Source organism: Nomia melanderi, chromosome 1, assembly GCF_051020985.1.
Source record: "Nomia melanderi isolate GNS246 chromosome 1, iyNomMela1, whole genome shotgun sequence".
Lineage (NCBI taxonomy): Eukaryota > Metazoa > Arthropoda > Insecta > Hymenoptera > Halictidae > Nomia > Nomia melanderi.
Window position 1 is genome coordinate 179263 of NC_134999.1, and position 17354 is coordinate 196616.

Sequence of the window (17354 nt, forward strand, 5' to 3'; positions counted from 1 at the left end):
GCGGTGACTGAAGGGAGAAGAAGGAGGTGGAGGCGCCACTCGACTCGGACCTCACGCGTCCCGGTCCGTTGACACACCTCAACGGATGGGAGCGATCGGAGGAGCGGGTGGACGCGTAGGGGTAAGGTAGAGGACTACCGACGATGATTCGAGCACCGCAGACGGCTGGAGACCGGCTGCGTTACCCTCCTCACTGCCGGGGGGATAGAGAGAAAAGAGAGACTCACTCGGCGCAGGAGTCCAGCGATGCAGGAGCGCTCTCCGAGGGGAATAACACCTCGCTCCTGATTCCTGATCCAGCGGTGGTAGAGGTGGATCAGGCGAGCCGTCCTTCCTGTCGGGGTTGCCGATGGCCAAGTCCTGGTGGGTCGTTGCGGTGTTGGGTGACCCACGTAGAGGAAGACCAGGGTTGTCCAGGCAGGCCAGGGATGGTGGTTGGTCCTGGGTGAAGTCCTGGACCCTCGGTAGACCCTGGTCGTCCTCTCCCTCGGCTGTCCTCGGAAGCAGGATGCGTGGTGGGGCGCAGGTGGAGGTGCGCCGGTGGTCCTCCCGCGCAGGTGGGCGGCGCAGGTGTACTCCCGCGCAGGCTCGATCCGGTCCCGCGGCGAAGGCACTTATTACACACTTCACCGCACAACACCTCGAGCACTGATCGTGTACAGACCTTGCCGCGCACACGCCCGATCGCAACTCGGCCCGCACTGTTGCGCAGTATCGCGACCCGTGAAGTTATAAAACTACCGCGGCGTCGGGTATACTTATCGCGGAGTCAGAATACCAACAGGGACTATTTTTGGAGTCCAGCGAGCCGATCCGGCTATTAGAAAAGGTAGGGAGCTCAATTGCAGCGCAAATTGAGCCGTTTCCGGCGGCACTGCAGTGCCGGACCGACTCGCGGCGGAAGTGGAGCGAGCCCCAGCGATCCGCCTGACTCCAAAAATCAGGTTAATATTCTGACTCCGCGATGCGGAGTGTATCAGATATTAAGCTGATAAGAACAGATAAAAGCGCTTTATTTTTCAACAAATGTTCCCCCAGCCTTACATGGTTTGGCTGGGGGTAGTTATACAGAAGCGCCTTTATGGCGGAGGCGGAATATTGTAAATATTTATAAATATACATATACATATATACATGACTGATCGTGTATCGGTGGCTATACAATGTATACACATCGGTAGATTAATAAGTAAACCAGAGAAATAAAATAAGTAAATTGAGTAATAGGAATAAAAGAAATAGATAAATAATAAATAGCAAAATAATTCATAAATGACGAAGTAAACAAGGTAAATAAATAAATAAATAAATAAATCGCAGGTACGTAGATCACATAATAAATAAATAGAAAAATAAATAAATTAAATAAAATAATAAATAAATAAATACATAAATAGAGTAGTTAATAAATAGGTTAGTGCATTATTGTAGTGCATACCTTAGTACATAGTTAATTGTAATAGCCAATGCCGGGATTTCGCCATCCCCGGGCCTTCGCCATTGAGAACAAATAAATAAAATAAATAACAAAATGAATAGAATAAATAGCAAAGCAAGGAGTGAATAAATAACTAGTAAATAAAAAAAAATAAATAGTAAAAAAAAAATAGAAAAGAAGACAATTAATATATACAATTAGTTAATTACGTGGATATTACATGTTACTAGTAGGGCGTGGGCGCAGAATCAAGGCCAGTGAGGCAGGGCATGCAAGCATGGGGGGGGCAGTCAGATAGGGCAAAAAGATGGGGAAGAAGAAAGAGAGTAAAAAAAAAATAAAAGTATGTTAATAGGTAAAAGAAAAGAAAAGTTGTCAGAAATTAGTGTGTCAGTAATTAAAAGAAGCGGATAGCTTAGTGTATAGAGCCAATGTAATAAATAAATATAATGAATAAATAAATAAATAAATAAAATCCTTCAATAAGATAAGTAGGTAAATAAAATTCAAGAATAGGCTAGATAATTAAATAGAAACCATACATATAATAGATAAATAAGATAAATAAGTAAATAAAATAAATAAATAAATAAATAAATAAAATAAATAAATAAATAAATAAAATAAATAAATAAATAAATAAAATCCATAAGTAAAATGATAGAAATAGATAAGTAAGTAGAATCCATAGATAGAATAACTAAATAAACAAAATCGGATAAATAAAAGAATGAATAGATGCATAGATAAATGAATAGATAAATAGATGTTAGATGTTAGTGTTTAAAATAGATGGCTGTACAGTACTAAGCCTATCCACTTACCTGGTTTTTTAATTTCCTGCTGCTGCCCTCACGCTGTTATTCCTGCCTACATCAGGGGAGTTGGCCCCCGCAGATTTTCTATGGGTCGGCCTGGATCAGGGGCCGGGACATCCCCGGTGAGTGCCTCGCGATACTGGCGAACTCCCGATACGTGCTCCACGTAGATATCCCGGCTCCACCGGACAGTCTCCGACACAATGAGCCGGCGCATCAGAGATGCGTATCGATTACCGATACGCAAAATCTTCAGCACCGACTCATTGGCCGGATCCCACGAGCCGAGAGCACCGACGACGATCGCGGAGACCGCCACCCGATAACCGCGCCCTCCGAGAACGTCGGCCAGGGGCTTATACTTTTGTATTTTTCGCGCCCTGGCCTCCTCGAACGAAATATACTCGTTCTCGAAGGGCACGGTAACATCGACGATGACGATGCTCCTTGAGGGCTCGTGCCTAACAACAATGTCAGGCCTAAGAGCCCCCAGATCCCCGTCGATGCCCTCGACCGTCCGGTTAACCCTTAATTCCCCTGGGAGTCGGCAGGCCTTAGCGATGCGGGAAACCACCGCATCGTGGCGAAGTTGCCAGGCCGCCGAGTGCGGACGACAGTGGCAAAGGACGTGGGGAAGGGATTCGAGCTCCGCCCCGCATCGCCGGCAACGCTTATCACCCTCACCCCAGCGCCTTGCCCCGTTAAGAGGCAAGACGTCGAGGCGAGCTCGGTGAATGAAGCGCCAATCGGCGAAGCGGGTGAAGCTGCCGCCGCGGAGGAAGTGGTTTGAAGCACCACTCCGCGACGACACCCCGAATACCTTCCCCTGGTCCTTCTTGCGCTGAAGGCGCTGGTGATAGTATTCTACCACTGCCATCCGCAATCGGCGGATGATCTGGCCCCTCGCCACGGGCGGAACTATGGTCTCCCGATCGCGAGAACCCCTGAGCGTAACCGAGAGCTCAGATCTCGCCTCGCTCCACTGCCAACGCAATCCGAGCAGGTCCCGACTTCTGCGTGCCGCGTTCCGTGCCCTCGACCACAGCGAAGAAACGTCCCCCCCGTCCCTGGCGAAGTACCCCTCCAGCGAACCAGAGAGGTACTCGGCCAGGTCATTGTTCGACGGGTTGGTATGGCCGATTTTCCTGGCTACAGCCTCGCGCAGCGAGTTCCAGGCCAACTCCCTGACCACCGCATCATCCGCCGTCAAAAGACGGAAGGCATGAGCGATGGTCAGGACGTCGGCCATGTCAGCAAGCGGAAGCAGTCCACATCCCCCCCTACTGGGTGGGAGGTAGACTACCTCCGCGCTGGCCCGCTGCGGGAGGTTGAGCCAGGATTTGGCCATACGTCGTACCTGTTTGTCGACTTCGACTAAGGGACGTTTCTCCACGTGGGCTCCCCGCAGGTAGAAGTCGAGGCGTGGCAGTATAAAAGCTGCCGCGGTCTCGGCCTTCTGCCACGGGGCCAAGAGGGAACGGTCGACGGCCTGCAGGTCCTGGACCAGCTCGTCGATCGTCAGCAGTGGGGTTTGACGGACCTGAAACCCGGTGGGAACGCCCAGGTGTTCATAGGGCTCACCGGCTGCCAGGGCGCGCATTTGCTGACCCTGGATGGTGAAGCGAGTGGCACGGATCCCGCGCGGCCCCCTGCCACGATGGTGGAGGGTCGCGCATTTTGCGGGATTAAACCGCAATCCGATGCCACTCGCCGCAGCATCCACTGCCTTTAGCAGCGTTTCCATGCCCTCCGGGGTGTCGGCGATCAACGCGAGATCGTCCGCGTACGCCAGGACACTGTGCCGATGGCCGTGCAACGTGTAACCCGCCGAGGTTCCGGTAGCTGCGCGCAGCACCGGTTCCAGGGCGAGGTTAAACGCCACAGGGCTCATCGGACAGCCCTGGCGCACCCCGGAGAGGATGGGAACGGGGTCGGTAAACCCATCGGCGGTCCGCACCCGTGTGGTGCAACCGTGGTACATACTCTTCAGAATATTCTGAAGAGTAGAGGGAACCCCGGCCTCCACGAAGGATTGGTAGATGGAAGCGTGGGGGACCGAGCCGAACGCGTTCGACAGGTCCAGCCACGCCACCACCACCTGACGCCCCCACCTGCGAGCGTCTGTAAGGGCTCCCTGCAGCACGAAGTTATGTTCGTAGCACCCCTCGTACGGCAGGAAGCCCTTTTGCGCGGGACTTAGGCGCTTATTTTTGACCGACCACGCGACGAGACGGTCAGCCAGAACAGCGGCGAAGAGCTTCGGGGTCGTATCGGACATGGCCAGCGGTCGCCAGTTCGACAGGTCGTCGCGATCGCCCTTTTTGTGCACGAGCACAGTGTTGGAAGTTTTCCAACACGAGGGGACCGACTCCAGACGAAGACATACGTTAAACAAAGAGGTCAGCAAATGCGACCCCGGATCTGCCCTTTTCAGATCATTGTAAGTTAGACCGTCGGGACCGGGCGCAGAGTTTGTCATACGCCTGATCCGACGATCCACCTCACTCACTTCGAAGAGCTTCACCAAGGCCACATTGCTGGCCTCGTCTGGAGCCTCGATGGAAGGCGGGGGAGGCCTAGCTCCCAGGTTCCCCGCCGGTGAGTACATGTTGAGGAAGTACTCATGTACCCTGTCCTTTGGCACTTTGCAGTGCAAGGACGGGCCCATGAGCACCTCCTGAACAGCACGCCGACGGTTCTGCCTGAAGAGCCGTTGTATACGCGTAGCCTCCCTTACCTGGTCCCCCCGCGTTGGTCCACCTGCCAACGCAGGACGATCGCGGTGACCGTTCGAACCGCGAGCCGCTTGGTCGCCCGACACGCCCCTCGCCCTCGCACGCTGTTGGGGCCTATCCGTCCCGCCCCCTCTCGTGGTCGGTCCCACGACTCTGAAGCCCTGAAGGTATGCTGCGATTTCCCTCGCAACATCCTCCAGCTGCTCCAGGGAGCCAGCGTTCTGCGCCATTCCGATCAACAACTCTCTCTCCGAAGGAAACGCTTCCCCGACCAGAGGCCGGATGGCGCCCCTTCTTCGAGAGGGCTGCCCGGATGCCGCAGGACGCCTGGGCTCACGAGGTCCCGAGGCACGCGAGGGTGCGGTCAGTCTGCGACTTCTCGCAGGTGCGGTCGCCTCCGTCGCGGAGGCAGGAACACCCCTCACGGTTGCATCAACGGGGACGGGCCTCCGATTATCCCTCCCCGCGCGATTTAAAACTACCCCTTCCCGCAAGGTAGAAATGGAGCCGGGGGCACTACGGGGGACGCTCGGGAGTCGCGTGGGGCTAGCAGGTGTTACGCTACTCACCGAGGATTCTCCGGAGCACCCTGCTCCAGGCCGATGCGCACTGTTGTGCGCAACGCTGTTGTTATTGTTGCTGCTGCTGCTGCTGCCCGGTGGCGGCCGGGCGGGGGACTTTTCCCGCGGTGGTTGGGCGGGCGGAGGCGTCGTCCTCTTCGCTGGCGGCAGCGGCTGCGCCTCCTCGTCGGACGACGAGCTGGACGACGGGATCCCGCGGTGGTGGCGTCGGCGGGATCCAGCGGCGATTCGCCACGGCTCCGGTGAGGAATCGGGGCTAACGGCTGCCCCGGCCGGCTGCGGCACCTCCACCTCTTCGATGAGTGGGAGGAGCGGGGCCGCTGGAGATGGTGGTAGCGGCCTGGCCACCATCGCTCCTCCCACAATAGGCAGGGGGGTCATAATCGGCCCCCCGCTGCAGGTGGTGGTAACGGTGGAGGTGCATAACGTCACCATGCTCGCCGATGTTACCGGAGACGGAGCCCCCTGCTCGCCGCGGATGGTCGGCGGCGTCCTGGGGCTCCGGTGCTTCCTCGGTGGGGGGCTGCGTCTTGGTGGTGTAGGCCCGGGTGGTGAAGTGGTGGCCCGGGATGCTGGACGCAACCCCCTTTCCGGTACGACGTCAATCGGCGAGGGAGGTGACGTAGATGACGGGGCGCCTGCTGTGACGGCGGCGTAGGATGGTGAGGCCGCCGTCCTTACCCCCGAGGGTTTCCGTTGGGCGGCCCGAGGTGGTGTGGGGCCGCTGGAGGGACTCTTTCCCTGTACCACCGCCCTTGGTGATGGTGTGTGGGCGGTGGGAGTCCCTCCTACTCTCGGGGGCGTTCTTCTGGCTCCGGTCGGAGCCGCTACCGTCCTCCGGGTGGTGGTGGTGGCAGTTCTTCTGCCCACCTCCACCGGGACTTTGGCACCCCTCATACCCCGTTTCACCCGCCCTTGGGTGGTGGTGGGCGGGGTCCTAACGGGCGGGGTTCTTGCGGGAGGGGTGCCAGTCGACCCCCTGGTAGCAGGGGCCGCTCTTCTGCCCGGTGGGGTGGGCCTCGTTGCGGTAGCGGCTAAGGGACCGGAGCCTCTCCTCGTAGCAGGCGCCCTTGCAGCCAGCGGCGATGTCCTTGGGGCAGCCGACCCCGATCGCCGCGGCGGGCTGCCGCTCTTCTGGACCGGTGGCGTCCCCTTAGGTCTGGGGTAGGTTGGTTGGGTGGGGGGCGGGGGCGCGGGCCGGGCACTGGTGGTGGGCCCGATCGTGATCGTTAGCGTGGGAGTGCCGGACGGCGGCGTGCGATACGACGTCGTCATAGCCGTCGCAGCCGCCGTTACCAGCACCCCACGCAACGTCGTTTGCTTCGTGGCCCGCGCCTTGCCCCCCGGTGCCACCGGTCTCGTTGTCGTCGTCTTCGTCGTCGTCCTCATAGTCCTGGTCCCCGTCGTGATTGTTGCTGTTGTTGTTGCCGCTGCCGCCATTGCGCGCCGCGTCGTGCAGGTGGTGGTGGCCGTCCCCGTGGAATCCCTCGCCGTTGTAAGGGTGTGGGTGGGCGGGGGCGGGGGCGGCGACGTCGCGGCGCACGTCGTTTGCGGGGGCGGGGACTGGGCCGCCAAATTGGCAGCAGCTAACGCAGCAGCGCGCGGTTCTGCGGGGGCGGATGTCGCGGAACTCCCCCGACGCGAGGTGTTGCTCGAACCGGTCGAGCCTGTCACGGGAGGTGCGCAAGTCCCACTCGGACTGTTCTGATGGGCGGAACTATGAATATGGCCGTGGTGCAGCTTCACCGCCTTGAGTGGATACCTCCCGTCGCCGGTGAAGCTGCACTCACGGCACTTGTATGTCACTGCAACGCCCGGATGATACTTCCGGGCGTGCTTCGTCAAGTCCGAGTGGGACTTGTACACGCCACTGATCCTGATCCCGGGGACACCGAAGCAGGCAGGGCATCGGAACTCCGCCGGGAAGGGAAACTCTATCACCAGGGCAAGATTGTTACTCCCCTCGGTAGTGCAGGAGGTGATCGTCGCACTATCACCGCGGTCCTGCATCGCTCTTAAGACTAAGTCCTACGCTACGAGTGAGTCGAAAGAAGAAAGAGAGACAGAGTGGCTGTGGCAAATATTTCTAAGTGCCACAGCGAGGCGAAACGGGGAAGATAGACTAAGTGGGAGTGACAGAGGAAGAGAAGAGAAAACTAAGTTAAAAGCGATAGTAGGAATACCGCCACGCGCTAACACCCTACTGACTCCGCCGGCGCTAAGTCCGGTGTCGAAGACTGCCTGGAAAAATGACAGCCTCCGACGTGGCAGTCGGTAGGGAGACTAACGGATGACGGTTGCGGAGGAGTGCAGCGATCTCGATGGAGGAAGAGCGACGGAGTCGCCCACTCCACCGAGGACTGCACGGGGGTTGCACCGCAGGCGGGCCGACCTGACGTCCACTCACTAACGGGTGAGTGGAGTCAGCCTCCACGCGGGCGGTGACTGAAGGGAGAAGAAGGAGGTGGAGGCGCCACTCGACTCGGACCTCACGCGTCCCGGTCCGTTGACACACCTCAACGGATGAGAGCGATCGGAGGAGCGGGTGGACGCGTAGGGGTAAGGTAGAGGACTACCGACGATGATTCGAGCACCGCAGACGGCTGGAGACCGGCTGCGTTACCCTCCTCACTGCCGGGGGGATAGAGAGAAAAGAGAGACTCACTCGGCGCAGGAGTCCAGCGATGCAGGAGCGCTCTCCGAGGGGAATAACACCTCGCTCCTGATTCCTGATCCAGCGGTGGTTGACGTGGATCAGGCGAGCCGTCCTTCCCGTCGGGGTTGCCGATGGCCAAGTCCTGGTGGGTCTTTGCGGTGTTGGGTGACCCACGTAGAGGAAGACCAGGGTTGTCCAGGCAGGCCAGGGATGGTGGTTGGTCCTCGATGAAGTCCTGGACCCTCGGTAGACCCTGGTCGTCCTCTCCCTCGGCTGTCCTCGGGAGCAGGATGCGTGGTGGTGCGCAGGTGGAGGTGCGCCGGTGGTCCTCCCGCGCAGGTGGGTGGCGCAGGTGTACTCCCGCGCTGGCTCGATCCGGTCCCGCGGCGAAGGCACTTTTACACACTTCACCGCACAACACCTCGAGCACTGATCGTGTACAGACCTTGCCGCGCACACGCCCGATCGCAACTCGGCCCGCACTGTTGCGCAGTATCGCGACCCGTGAAGTTATAAAACTACCGCGGCGTCGGGTATACTTATCGCGGAGTCAGAATACCAACAGGGACTATTTTTGGAGTCCAGCGAGCCGATCCGGCTATTAGAAAAGGTAGGGAGCTCAATTGCAGCGCAAATTGAGCCGTTTCCGGCGGCACTGCAGTGCCGGACCGACTCGCGGCGGAAGTGGAGCGAGCCCCAGCGATCCGCCTGACTCCAAAAATCAGGTTAATATTCTGACTCCGCGATGCGGAGTGTATCAGATATTAAGCTGATAAGAACAGATAAAAGCGCTTTATTTTCCAACAAATGTTCCCCCAGCCTTACATAGTTTGGCTGGGGGTAGGTATACAGAAGCGCCTTTATGGCGAAGGCAAATCACTCATCATTTATGGTACATTGAATGTACATATGTGCTAAAAAGTTCAGCTTGGTATTTGCGGCTATGCTATATATAGGGTACGCAGAATAAGTAGATAAATAATGAATACATACATAAATAGAATAAATAATGAAATAAATAGATATCTAAATAAATACATAAATAAATAAATAGTAAATTATAAATTATGGATACTTAAAAATGTAAATAAATGAATAGATATATAAATAAACATAGGAAGAAAATAAATAGATGGGTAGATGAGACATACAAGGTGAGACCAAAGAAGTAAGCGTACCGAAAGTGACATTACACCAGCGAAATTATAAATAGTTAACCAGATAATATATAAAAAGAAAAGAGAAATAAAAATAAATAATAAAAAAAAAGATAAATAATACATAAATAATAACTATGAAGGCATAATTGTTGTTAGTTTCAGTTGGTCAACTAATTATGGTAACCGATATCAGAGTGTCGTTGCACTCAGGCCTTCGCCATTGAACATAGATAAAATTAATAGCGAACATAAATAACCAAAAGTAAATAAATACATAAATGAAAACAAATAAATAAGTAAGTAAATAGTTAAATCATAAATATATAACGAGATAAACACAAAATAAAATAAAATAGATAAATCGCCAGTCGGTATATACAATTCTTGCATAAGGCTATATACATATAGTGCTATTAGGGCGTGAGCGCGAGGGCAAGGTCGGTATGGCAGGGGCATGCACGCATGGGGGGAGTCAGGAGCGAAGAAGAAAGTAAGAAAAAGAGAAAATAAATAGAATAATGAAACATAAGAATACATAGAAATAGCACCCAGTTATGGTTAATAAATAGAATAATGATAGGCAAATTGTTAAGAAAGAAAAGAAAAAAGTAAAAGTAGATTTAAAACCTAAGAGAGGAAGGGGTCAGTGCTTTAGTGAGTCAGTCGTTAAACTAAGTAGATAGGTTAGAATATAGAGCCAGATAGAATTAGTGTCAGACATATAAAATAAGTAAATAAAATGAGTATGTAGATGTGTAAATTAAAATAAATAAACTAAATATTTAGAATAGTAAAATCAATAGAGTTGGAAAAGATAAAATGAATAAGTAGGTTAGTTGAATTAAAACATCTATGTAAAGTTAATTAACTAAAACAATTGGAGTAGGTGGGAAAATAATATTCAGTCTTGCGAATAGATAAATAAATAAATAAATAAATAAATAAATAAATACGAAAATGAGTCCATAAATAAATACGAAAATAATTGAGTCAATAAATAAATACGAGAATAAATAAATAAGTAAGGAAAGAAATAAATAGATGAATACACAAATAAAGAAATAGATAAATAAATAGATAAATAGACAGATGAATAAATAAAACTATAAATATCAAAATTCAGTACAATGTGTTCCAATTGAATTAGTCGCTTAAAATAGATGTTGATTAGTTAAAATAAGTGGCTGCATATTACCATTCCTATCCACTTACCTGAGTTATTGCTGCTCCCCACTTGCTGCTCTCCTGCCTAGGTCGGGGGAGTTGACCCCCGCAGGTTCTCGATAGGTCGGCCCGGATCAGGGGCCGGGACATCCTCGGCGAGTGCCTCGCGATACTGGCGAACTCCCGATACGTGCTCCACGTAGATATCCCGGCTCCACCGGACAGTCTCCGACACAATGAGCCGGCGCATCAGAGATGCGTACCGATTACCGATGCGCAAGATCTTCAACACCGACTCATTGGCCGGATCCCACGAGCCGAGGGCACCGACGACGATCGCAGAGACCGCCACCCGATAACCGCGCCCTCCGAGAACGTCGGCCAGGGGCTTGTACTTTTGTATCTTTCGCGCCCTGGCCTCCTCGAACGAAATATACTCGTTCTCGAAGGGCACGGTAACATCGACGATGACGATGCTCCTTGAGGGCTCGTGCCTGACGACGATATCAGGCCTAAGAGCCCCCAGATCCCCGTCGATGCCCTCGACCGTCCGGTTAACCCTTAATTCCCCTGGGAGCCGGCAGGCCTTAGCGATGCGGGAAACCACCGCATCGTGGCGGAGTTGCCAGGCCGCCGAGTGCGGGCGGCAGTGGCAAAGGACGTGGGGAAGGGATTCGAGCTCCGCCCCGCATCGCCGGCAACGCTTATCACCCTCACCCCAGCGTCTTGCCCCGTTAAGAGGCAAGACGTCGAGGCGGGCTCGGTGAATGAAGCGCCAATCGGCGAAGCGGGTGAAGTTGCCGCCGCGGAGGAAGTGGTTTGAAGCACCACTCCGCGACGACACCCCGAATACCTTCCCCTGGTCCTTCTTGCGCTGAAGGCGCTGATGATAGTATTCTACCACTGCCATCCGCAATCGGCGGATGATCTGGCCCCTCGCCACGGGCGGAACTATGGTCTCCCGATCGCGAGAACTCCTGAGCGTAACCGAGAGCTCAGATCTCGCCTCGCTCCACTGCCAACGCAATCCGAGCAGGTCCCGACTCCTGCGTGCCGCGTTCCGTGCCCTCGACCACAGCGAGGAAATGTCCCCCCCGTCCCTGGCGAAGTACCCCTCCAGCGAACCAGAGAGGTACTCGGCCAGGTCATTGTTCGACGGGTTGGTATGGCCAATTTTCCTGGCTACAGCCTCGCGCAGCGAGTTCCAGGCCAACTCCCTGACCACCGCATCATCCGCCGTCAAAAGACGGAACGCATGAGCGATGGTCAGGACGTCAGCCATGTCAGCAAGCGGAAGCAGTCCACATCCCCCCCTACTGGGTGGGAGGTAGACTACCTCCGCGCTGGCCCGCTGCGGGAGGTTGAGCCAGGATTTGGCCATACGTCGCACTTGTTTGTCGACTTCGACTAAGGGACGTTTCTCCACGTGGGCTCCCCGCAGGTAGAAGACGAGGCGTGGCAGTATAAAAGCTGCCACGGTCTCGGCCTTCTGCCACGGGGCCAAGAGGGAACGGTCGACGGCCTGCAGGTCCTGGACCAGCTCGTCGATCGTCAGCAGTGGGGTTTGACGGACCTGAAACCCGGTGGGAACGCCCAGGTGTTCATAGGGCTCACCGGCTGCCAGGGCGCGCATTTGCTGACCCTGGATGGTGAAGCGAGTGGCACGGATCCCGCGCGGCCCCCTGCCACGATGGTGGAGGGTCGCGCATTTTGCGGGATTAAACCGCAATCCGATGCCACTCGCCGCAGCATCCACTGCCTTTAGCAGCGTTTCCATGCCCTCCGGGGTGTCGGCGATCAACGCGAGATCGTCCGCGTACGCCAGGACACTGTGCCGAAGGCCGTGCAACGTGTAGCCCGCCGAGGTTCCGGTAGCTGCGCGCAGCACCGGTTCCAGGGCGAGGTTAAACGCCACAGGGCTCATCGGACAGCCCTGGCGCACCCCGGAGAGGATGGGAACGGGGTCGGTAAACCCATCGGCGGTCCGCACCCGTGTGGTGCAACCGTGGTACATACTCTTCAGAATATTCTGAAGAGTAGAGGGAACCCCGGCCTCCACGAAGGATTGGTAGATGGAAGCGTGGGGGACCGAGCCGAACGCGTTCGACAGGTCCAGCCACGCCACCACCACCTGACGCCCCCACCTGCGAGCGTCTGTAAGGGCTCCCTGCAGCACGAAGTTATGTTCGTAGCACCCCTCGTACGGCAGGAAGCCCTTTTGCGCGGGACTTAGGCGCTTATTTTTGACCGACCACGCGACGAGACGGTCAGCCAGAACAGCGGCGAAGAGCTTCGGGGTCGTATCGGACATGGCCAGCGGTCGCCAGTTCGACAGGTCGTCGCGATCGCCCTTTTTGTGCACGAGCACAGTGTTGGAAGTTTTCCAACACGAGGGGACCGACTCCAGACGAAGACATAGATTAAACAAAGAGGTCAGCAGATGTGACCCCGGATCTGCCCTTTTTAGATCATTGTAAGTTAGACCGTCGGGACCGGGCGCAGAGTTTGTCATACGCCTGATCCGACGATCTACCTCACTCACTTCGAAGAGCTTCACCAAGGCCACATTGCTGGCCTCGTCTGGAGCCTCGATGGAAGGCGGGGGAGGCCTAGCTCCCAGGTTCCCCGCCGGTGAGTACATGTTGAGGAAGTACTCATGTACCCTGTCCTTTGGCACTTTGCAGTGCAAGGACGGGCCCATGAGCACCTCCTGAACAGCACGCCGACGGTTCTGCCTGAAGAGCCGTTGTATACGCGTAGCCTCCCTTACCTGGTCCCCCCGCGTTGGTCCACCTGCCAACACAGGACGATCGCGGTGACCGTTCGAACCGCGAGCCGCTTGGTCGCCCGACACGTCCCCAGCTCTCGCACGCCGTTGGGGCCTATCCGTCCCGCCCCCTCTCGTGGTCGGTCCCACGACTCTGAAGCCCTGAAGGTATGCTGCGATTTCCCTCGCAACATCCTCCAGCTGCTCCAGGGAGCCAGCGTTCTGCGCCATTCCGATCAACAACTCTCTCTCCGAAGGAAACGCTTCCCCGACCAAAGGCCGGATGGCGCCCCTTCTTCGAGAGGACTGCCCGGATGCCGCAGGACGCCTGGGCTCACGAGGTCCCGAGGCACGCGAGGGTGCGGTCGGTCTGCGACTTCTCGCAGGTGCGGCCGCCTCCGTCGCGGAGGCAGGAGCACCCCTCACGGTTGCATCAACGGGGACGGGCCTCCGATTATCCCTCCCCGCGCGATTTAAAACTACCCCTTCCCACAAGGTAGAAATGGAGCCGGGGGCACTACGGGGGACGCTCGGGAGTCGCGTGGGGCTAGCAGGTGTTACGCTACTCACCGAGGATTCTCCGGAGCACCCTGCTCCAGGCCGATGCGCACTGTTGTGCGCAACGCTGTTGTTATTGTTGCTGCTGCTGCTGCTGCCCGGTGGCGGCCGGGCGGGGGACTTTTCCCGCGGTGGTTGGGCGGGCGGAGGCGTCGTCCTCTTCGCTGGCGGCAGCGGCTGCGCCTCCTCGTCGGACGACGAGCTGGACGACGGGATCCCGCGGTGGTGGCGTCGGCGGGATCCAGCGGCGATTCGCCACGGCTCCGGTGAAGAATCGGGGCTAACGGCTGCCCCGGCCGGCTGCGGCACCTCCACCTCTTCGATGGGTGGGAGGAGCGGGGCCGCTGGAGATGGTGGTAGCGGCCTGGCCACCATCGCTCCTCCCACAATAGGCAGGGGGGTCATTATCGGCCCCCCGCTGCAGGTGGTGGTAACGGTGGAAGTGCATAACGTCACCATGCTCGCCGATGTTACCGGAGACGGAGCCCCCTGCTCGCCGCGGATGGTCGGCGGCGTCCTGGGGCTCCGGAGCTTCCTCGGTGGGGGGCTGCGTTTTGGTGGTGTGGGCCCGGGCGTTGTAGGGATGGCCCGGGTTGCTGTACGCAGCCCCCTTTCCGGTGCGACGTCAATCGGCGAGGGAGGTGACGTTAATGACGGGGCGCCTGCTGTGACGGCGGCGTAGGATGGCGAGGCCGCCGTCCTTACCCCCGAGGGTTTCCGTAAGGCGGCCCGAGGTGGTGTGGGGCCGCTGGAGGGACTCTTTCCCTGTACCACCGCCCTTGGTGATGGTGTGTGGGCGGTGGGAGTCCCTCCTACTCTCGGGGGCGTTCTTCTGGCTCCGGTCGGAGCCGCTACCGTCCTCCGGGTGGTGGTGGTGACAGTTCTTCTGCCCACCTCCACCGAGACTTTGGCACCCCTCATACTCCGTGTCACCCGCCTTTGGGTGGTGGCAGGCGGGCTCCTGACGGGCGGGGTTCTTGCGGGAGGGGTGCCAGTCGACCCCCTGGTAGCGGGGGCCGCTCTTCTGCCCGGTGGGGTGGGCCTCGTTGCGGTAGCGGCTAAGGGACCGGAGCCTCTTCTCGTAGCAGGCGCCCTTGCAGCCGGCGGCGATGTCCTTGGGGCAGCCGACCCCGATCGCCGCGGCGGGCTGCCGCTCTTCTGGACCGGTGGCGTCCCCTTAGGTCTGGGGTAGGTTGGTTGGTGGGGGGGCGGGGGCGCGGGCCGGGCGCTGGTGGTGGGCCCAATCGTTATTGTTAACGTGGGAGTGCCGGACGGCGGCGTGCGATACGACGTCGTCATAGCCGTCGCCGCCGCCGTTACCAGCACCCCACGCAACGTAGTTTGTTTAGGGGCCCGCGCCTTGCCCCCCGTCGCCACCGGTCTCGTGGTCGTCGTCTTCGTCGTCGTCCTCGTTGTTGTCCCCGTTGTTGTTGCTGCTGTTATTGCCGCTGCCGCCCTTGTGCGCCGCATCGCGCAGGTGGTGGTGGCCGTCCCCGTTGGATCCCGCGCCGATGAAGGGGTGTGGGTGGGCGGGGGCGGGGGCGGCGACGTCGCGGCGCACGTCGTTTGCGGGAGCGGGGACTGGGCCGCCAAATTGGCAGCAGCTAACGCAGCAGCGCGCGGTTCTGCGGGGGCGGATGTCGCGGAACTCCCCCGACGCGAGGTGTTGCATGGACCGGTCGCACCTGTCACGGGAGGTGCACAAGTCCCACTCGGACTGTTCTGGTGGGCGGAACTATGTATATGGCCGTGGTGCAGCTTCACCACCTTGAGAGGGTACTTCCCGTCACCGGTGAAGCTGCACTCACGGCACTTGTATGTCACTACAACGCCCGGATGATACTTCCGGGCGTGCTTCGTCAAGTCCGAGTGGGACTTGTACACGCCACTGATCCTGATCCCGGGGACACCGAAGCAGGCAGGGCATCGGAACTCCGCCGGGAAGGGAAACTCGATTGTCAGGGCGAGATTATTACTCCCCTCGGTAGTGCAGGAGGTGATCGTCGCACTATCACCGCGGTCCTGCATCGCTCTTAAGACTAAGTCCTACGCTACGAGTGAGTCGAAAGAAGAAAGAGAGACAGAGTGGCTGTGGCAAATATTTCTAAGTGCCACAGCGAGGCGAAACGGGGAAGATAGACTAAGTGGGAATGACAGAGGAAGAGAAGAGAAAACTAAGTTAAAAGCGACAGAAGGAATACCGCCACGCGCTAACACCCTACTGACTCCGCCGGCGCTAAGTCCGGTGTCGAAGACTGCCTGGAAAAATGACAGCCTCCGACGTGGCAGTCGGTAGGGAGACTAACGGATGACGGTTGCGGAGGAGTGCAGCGATCTCGATGGAGGAAGAGCGACGGAATCGCCCACTCCACCGAGGACTGCACGGGGGTTGCACCGCAGGCGGGCCGACCTGACGTCCACTCACTAACGGGTGAGTGGAGTCAGCCTCCACGCGGGCGGTGACTGAAGGGAGAAGAAGGAGGTGGAGGCGCCACTCGACTCGGACCTCACGCGTCCCGGTCCGTTGACACACCTCAACGGATGGGAGCGATCGGAGGAGCGGGTGGACGCGTAGGGGTAAGGTAGAGGACTACCGACGATGATTCGAGCACCGCAGACGGCTGGAGACCGGCTGCGTTACCCTCCTCACTGCCGGGGGGATAGAAAGAAAAGAGAGACTCACTCGGCGCAGGAGTCCAGCGATGCAGGAGCGCTCTCCGAGGGGAATAACACCTCGCTCCTGATTCCTGATCCAGCGGTGGTAGAGGTGGATCAGGCGAGCCGTCCTTCCCGTCGGGGTTGCCGATGGCCAAGTCCTGGTGGGTCGTTGCGGTGTTGGGTGACCCACGTAGAGGAAGACCAGGGTGGTTGTCCAGGCAGGCCAGGGATGGTGGTTGGTCCTAGATGAAGTCCTGGACCCTCGGTAGACCCTGGTCGTCCTCTCCCTCGGCTGTCCACGGAAGCAGGATGCGTGGTGGTGCGCAGGTAGTGGTGCGCCGGTGGTCCTCCCGCGCAGGTGGGCGGCGCAGGTGTACTCCCGCGCAGGCTCGATCCGGTCCGCGGCGAAGGCACTTTTACACACTTCACCGCACAACACCTCGAGCACTGATCGTGTACAGACCTTGCCGCGCACACGCCCGATCGCAACTCGGCCCGCACTGTTGCGTAGTACCGCGGCGGGTGAATTTACCGCGGCGTCGGGTACGTATCGCGGAGTCAGAATAGTAACAGGGACTATTTTTGGAGTCCAGCGAGCCGATCCGGCTATTAGAAAAGGTAGGGAGCTCAATTGCAGCGCAAATTGAGCCGTTTCCGGCGGCACTGCAGTGCCGGACCGACTCGCGGCGGAAGTGGAGCGAGCCCCAGCGATCCGCCTGACTCCAAAAATCAGGTTAATATTCTGACTCCGCGATGCGGAGTGTATCAGATATTAAGCTGATAAGAACAGATAAAAGCGCTTTATTTTTCAACAAATGT

At 57.1% G+C, this 17354-nt stretch overlaps 3 pseudogenes; all 3 read right to left on the reverse strand.

The window, feature by feature from the left end:
• Nucleotides 1-849: 849 nt before the first annotated feature.
• LOC143175963 (U2 spliceosomal RNA) lies at nt 850-1030 on the reverse strand (annotated as a pseudogene).
• A 7828-nt stretch (nt 1031-8858) lies between these two features.
• On the reverse strand, nt 8859-9039 carry LOC143176029 (U2 spliceosomal RNA; annotated as a pseudogene).
• Nucleotides 9040-17173: 8134 nt separating this feature from the next.
• On the reverse strand, nt 17174-17354 carry LOC143175983 (U2 spliceosomal RNA; annotated as a pseudogene).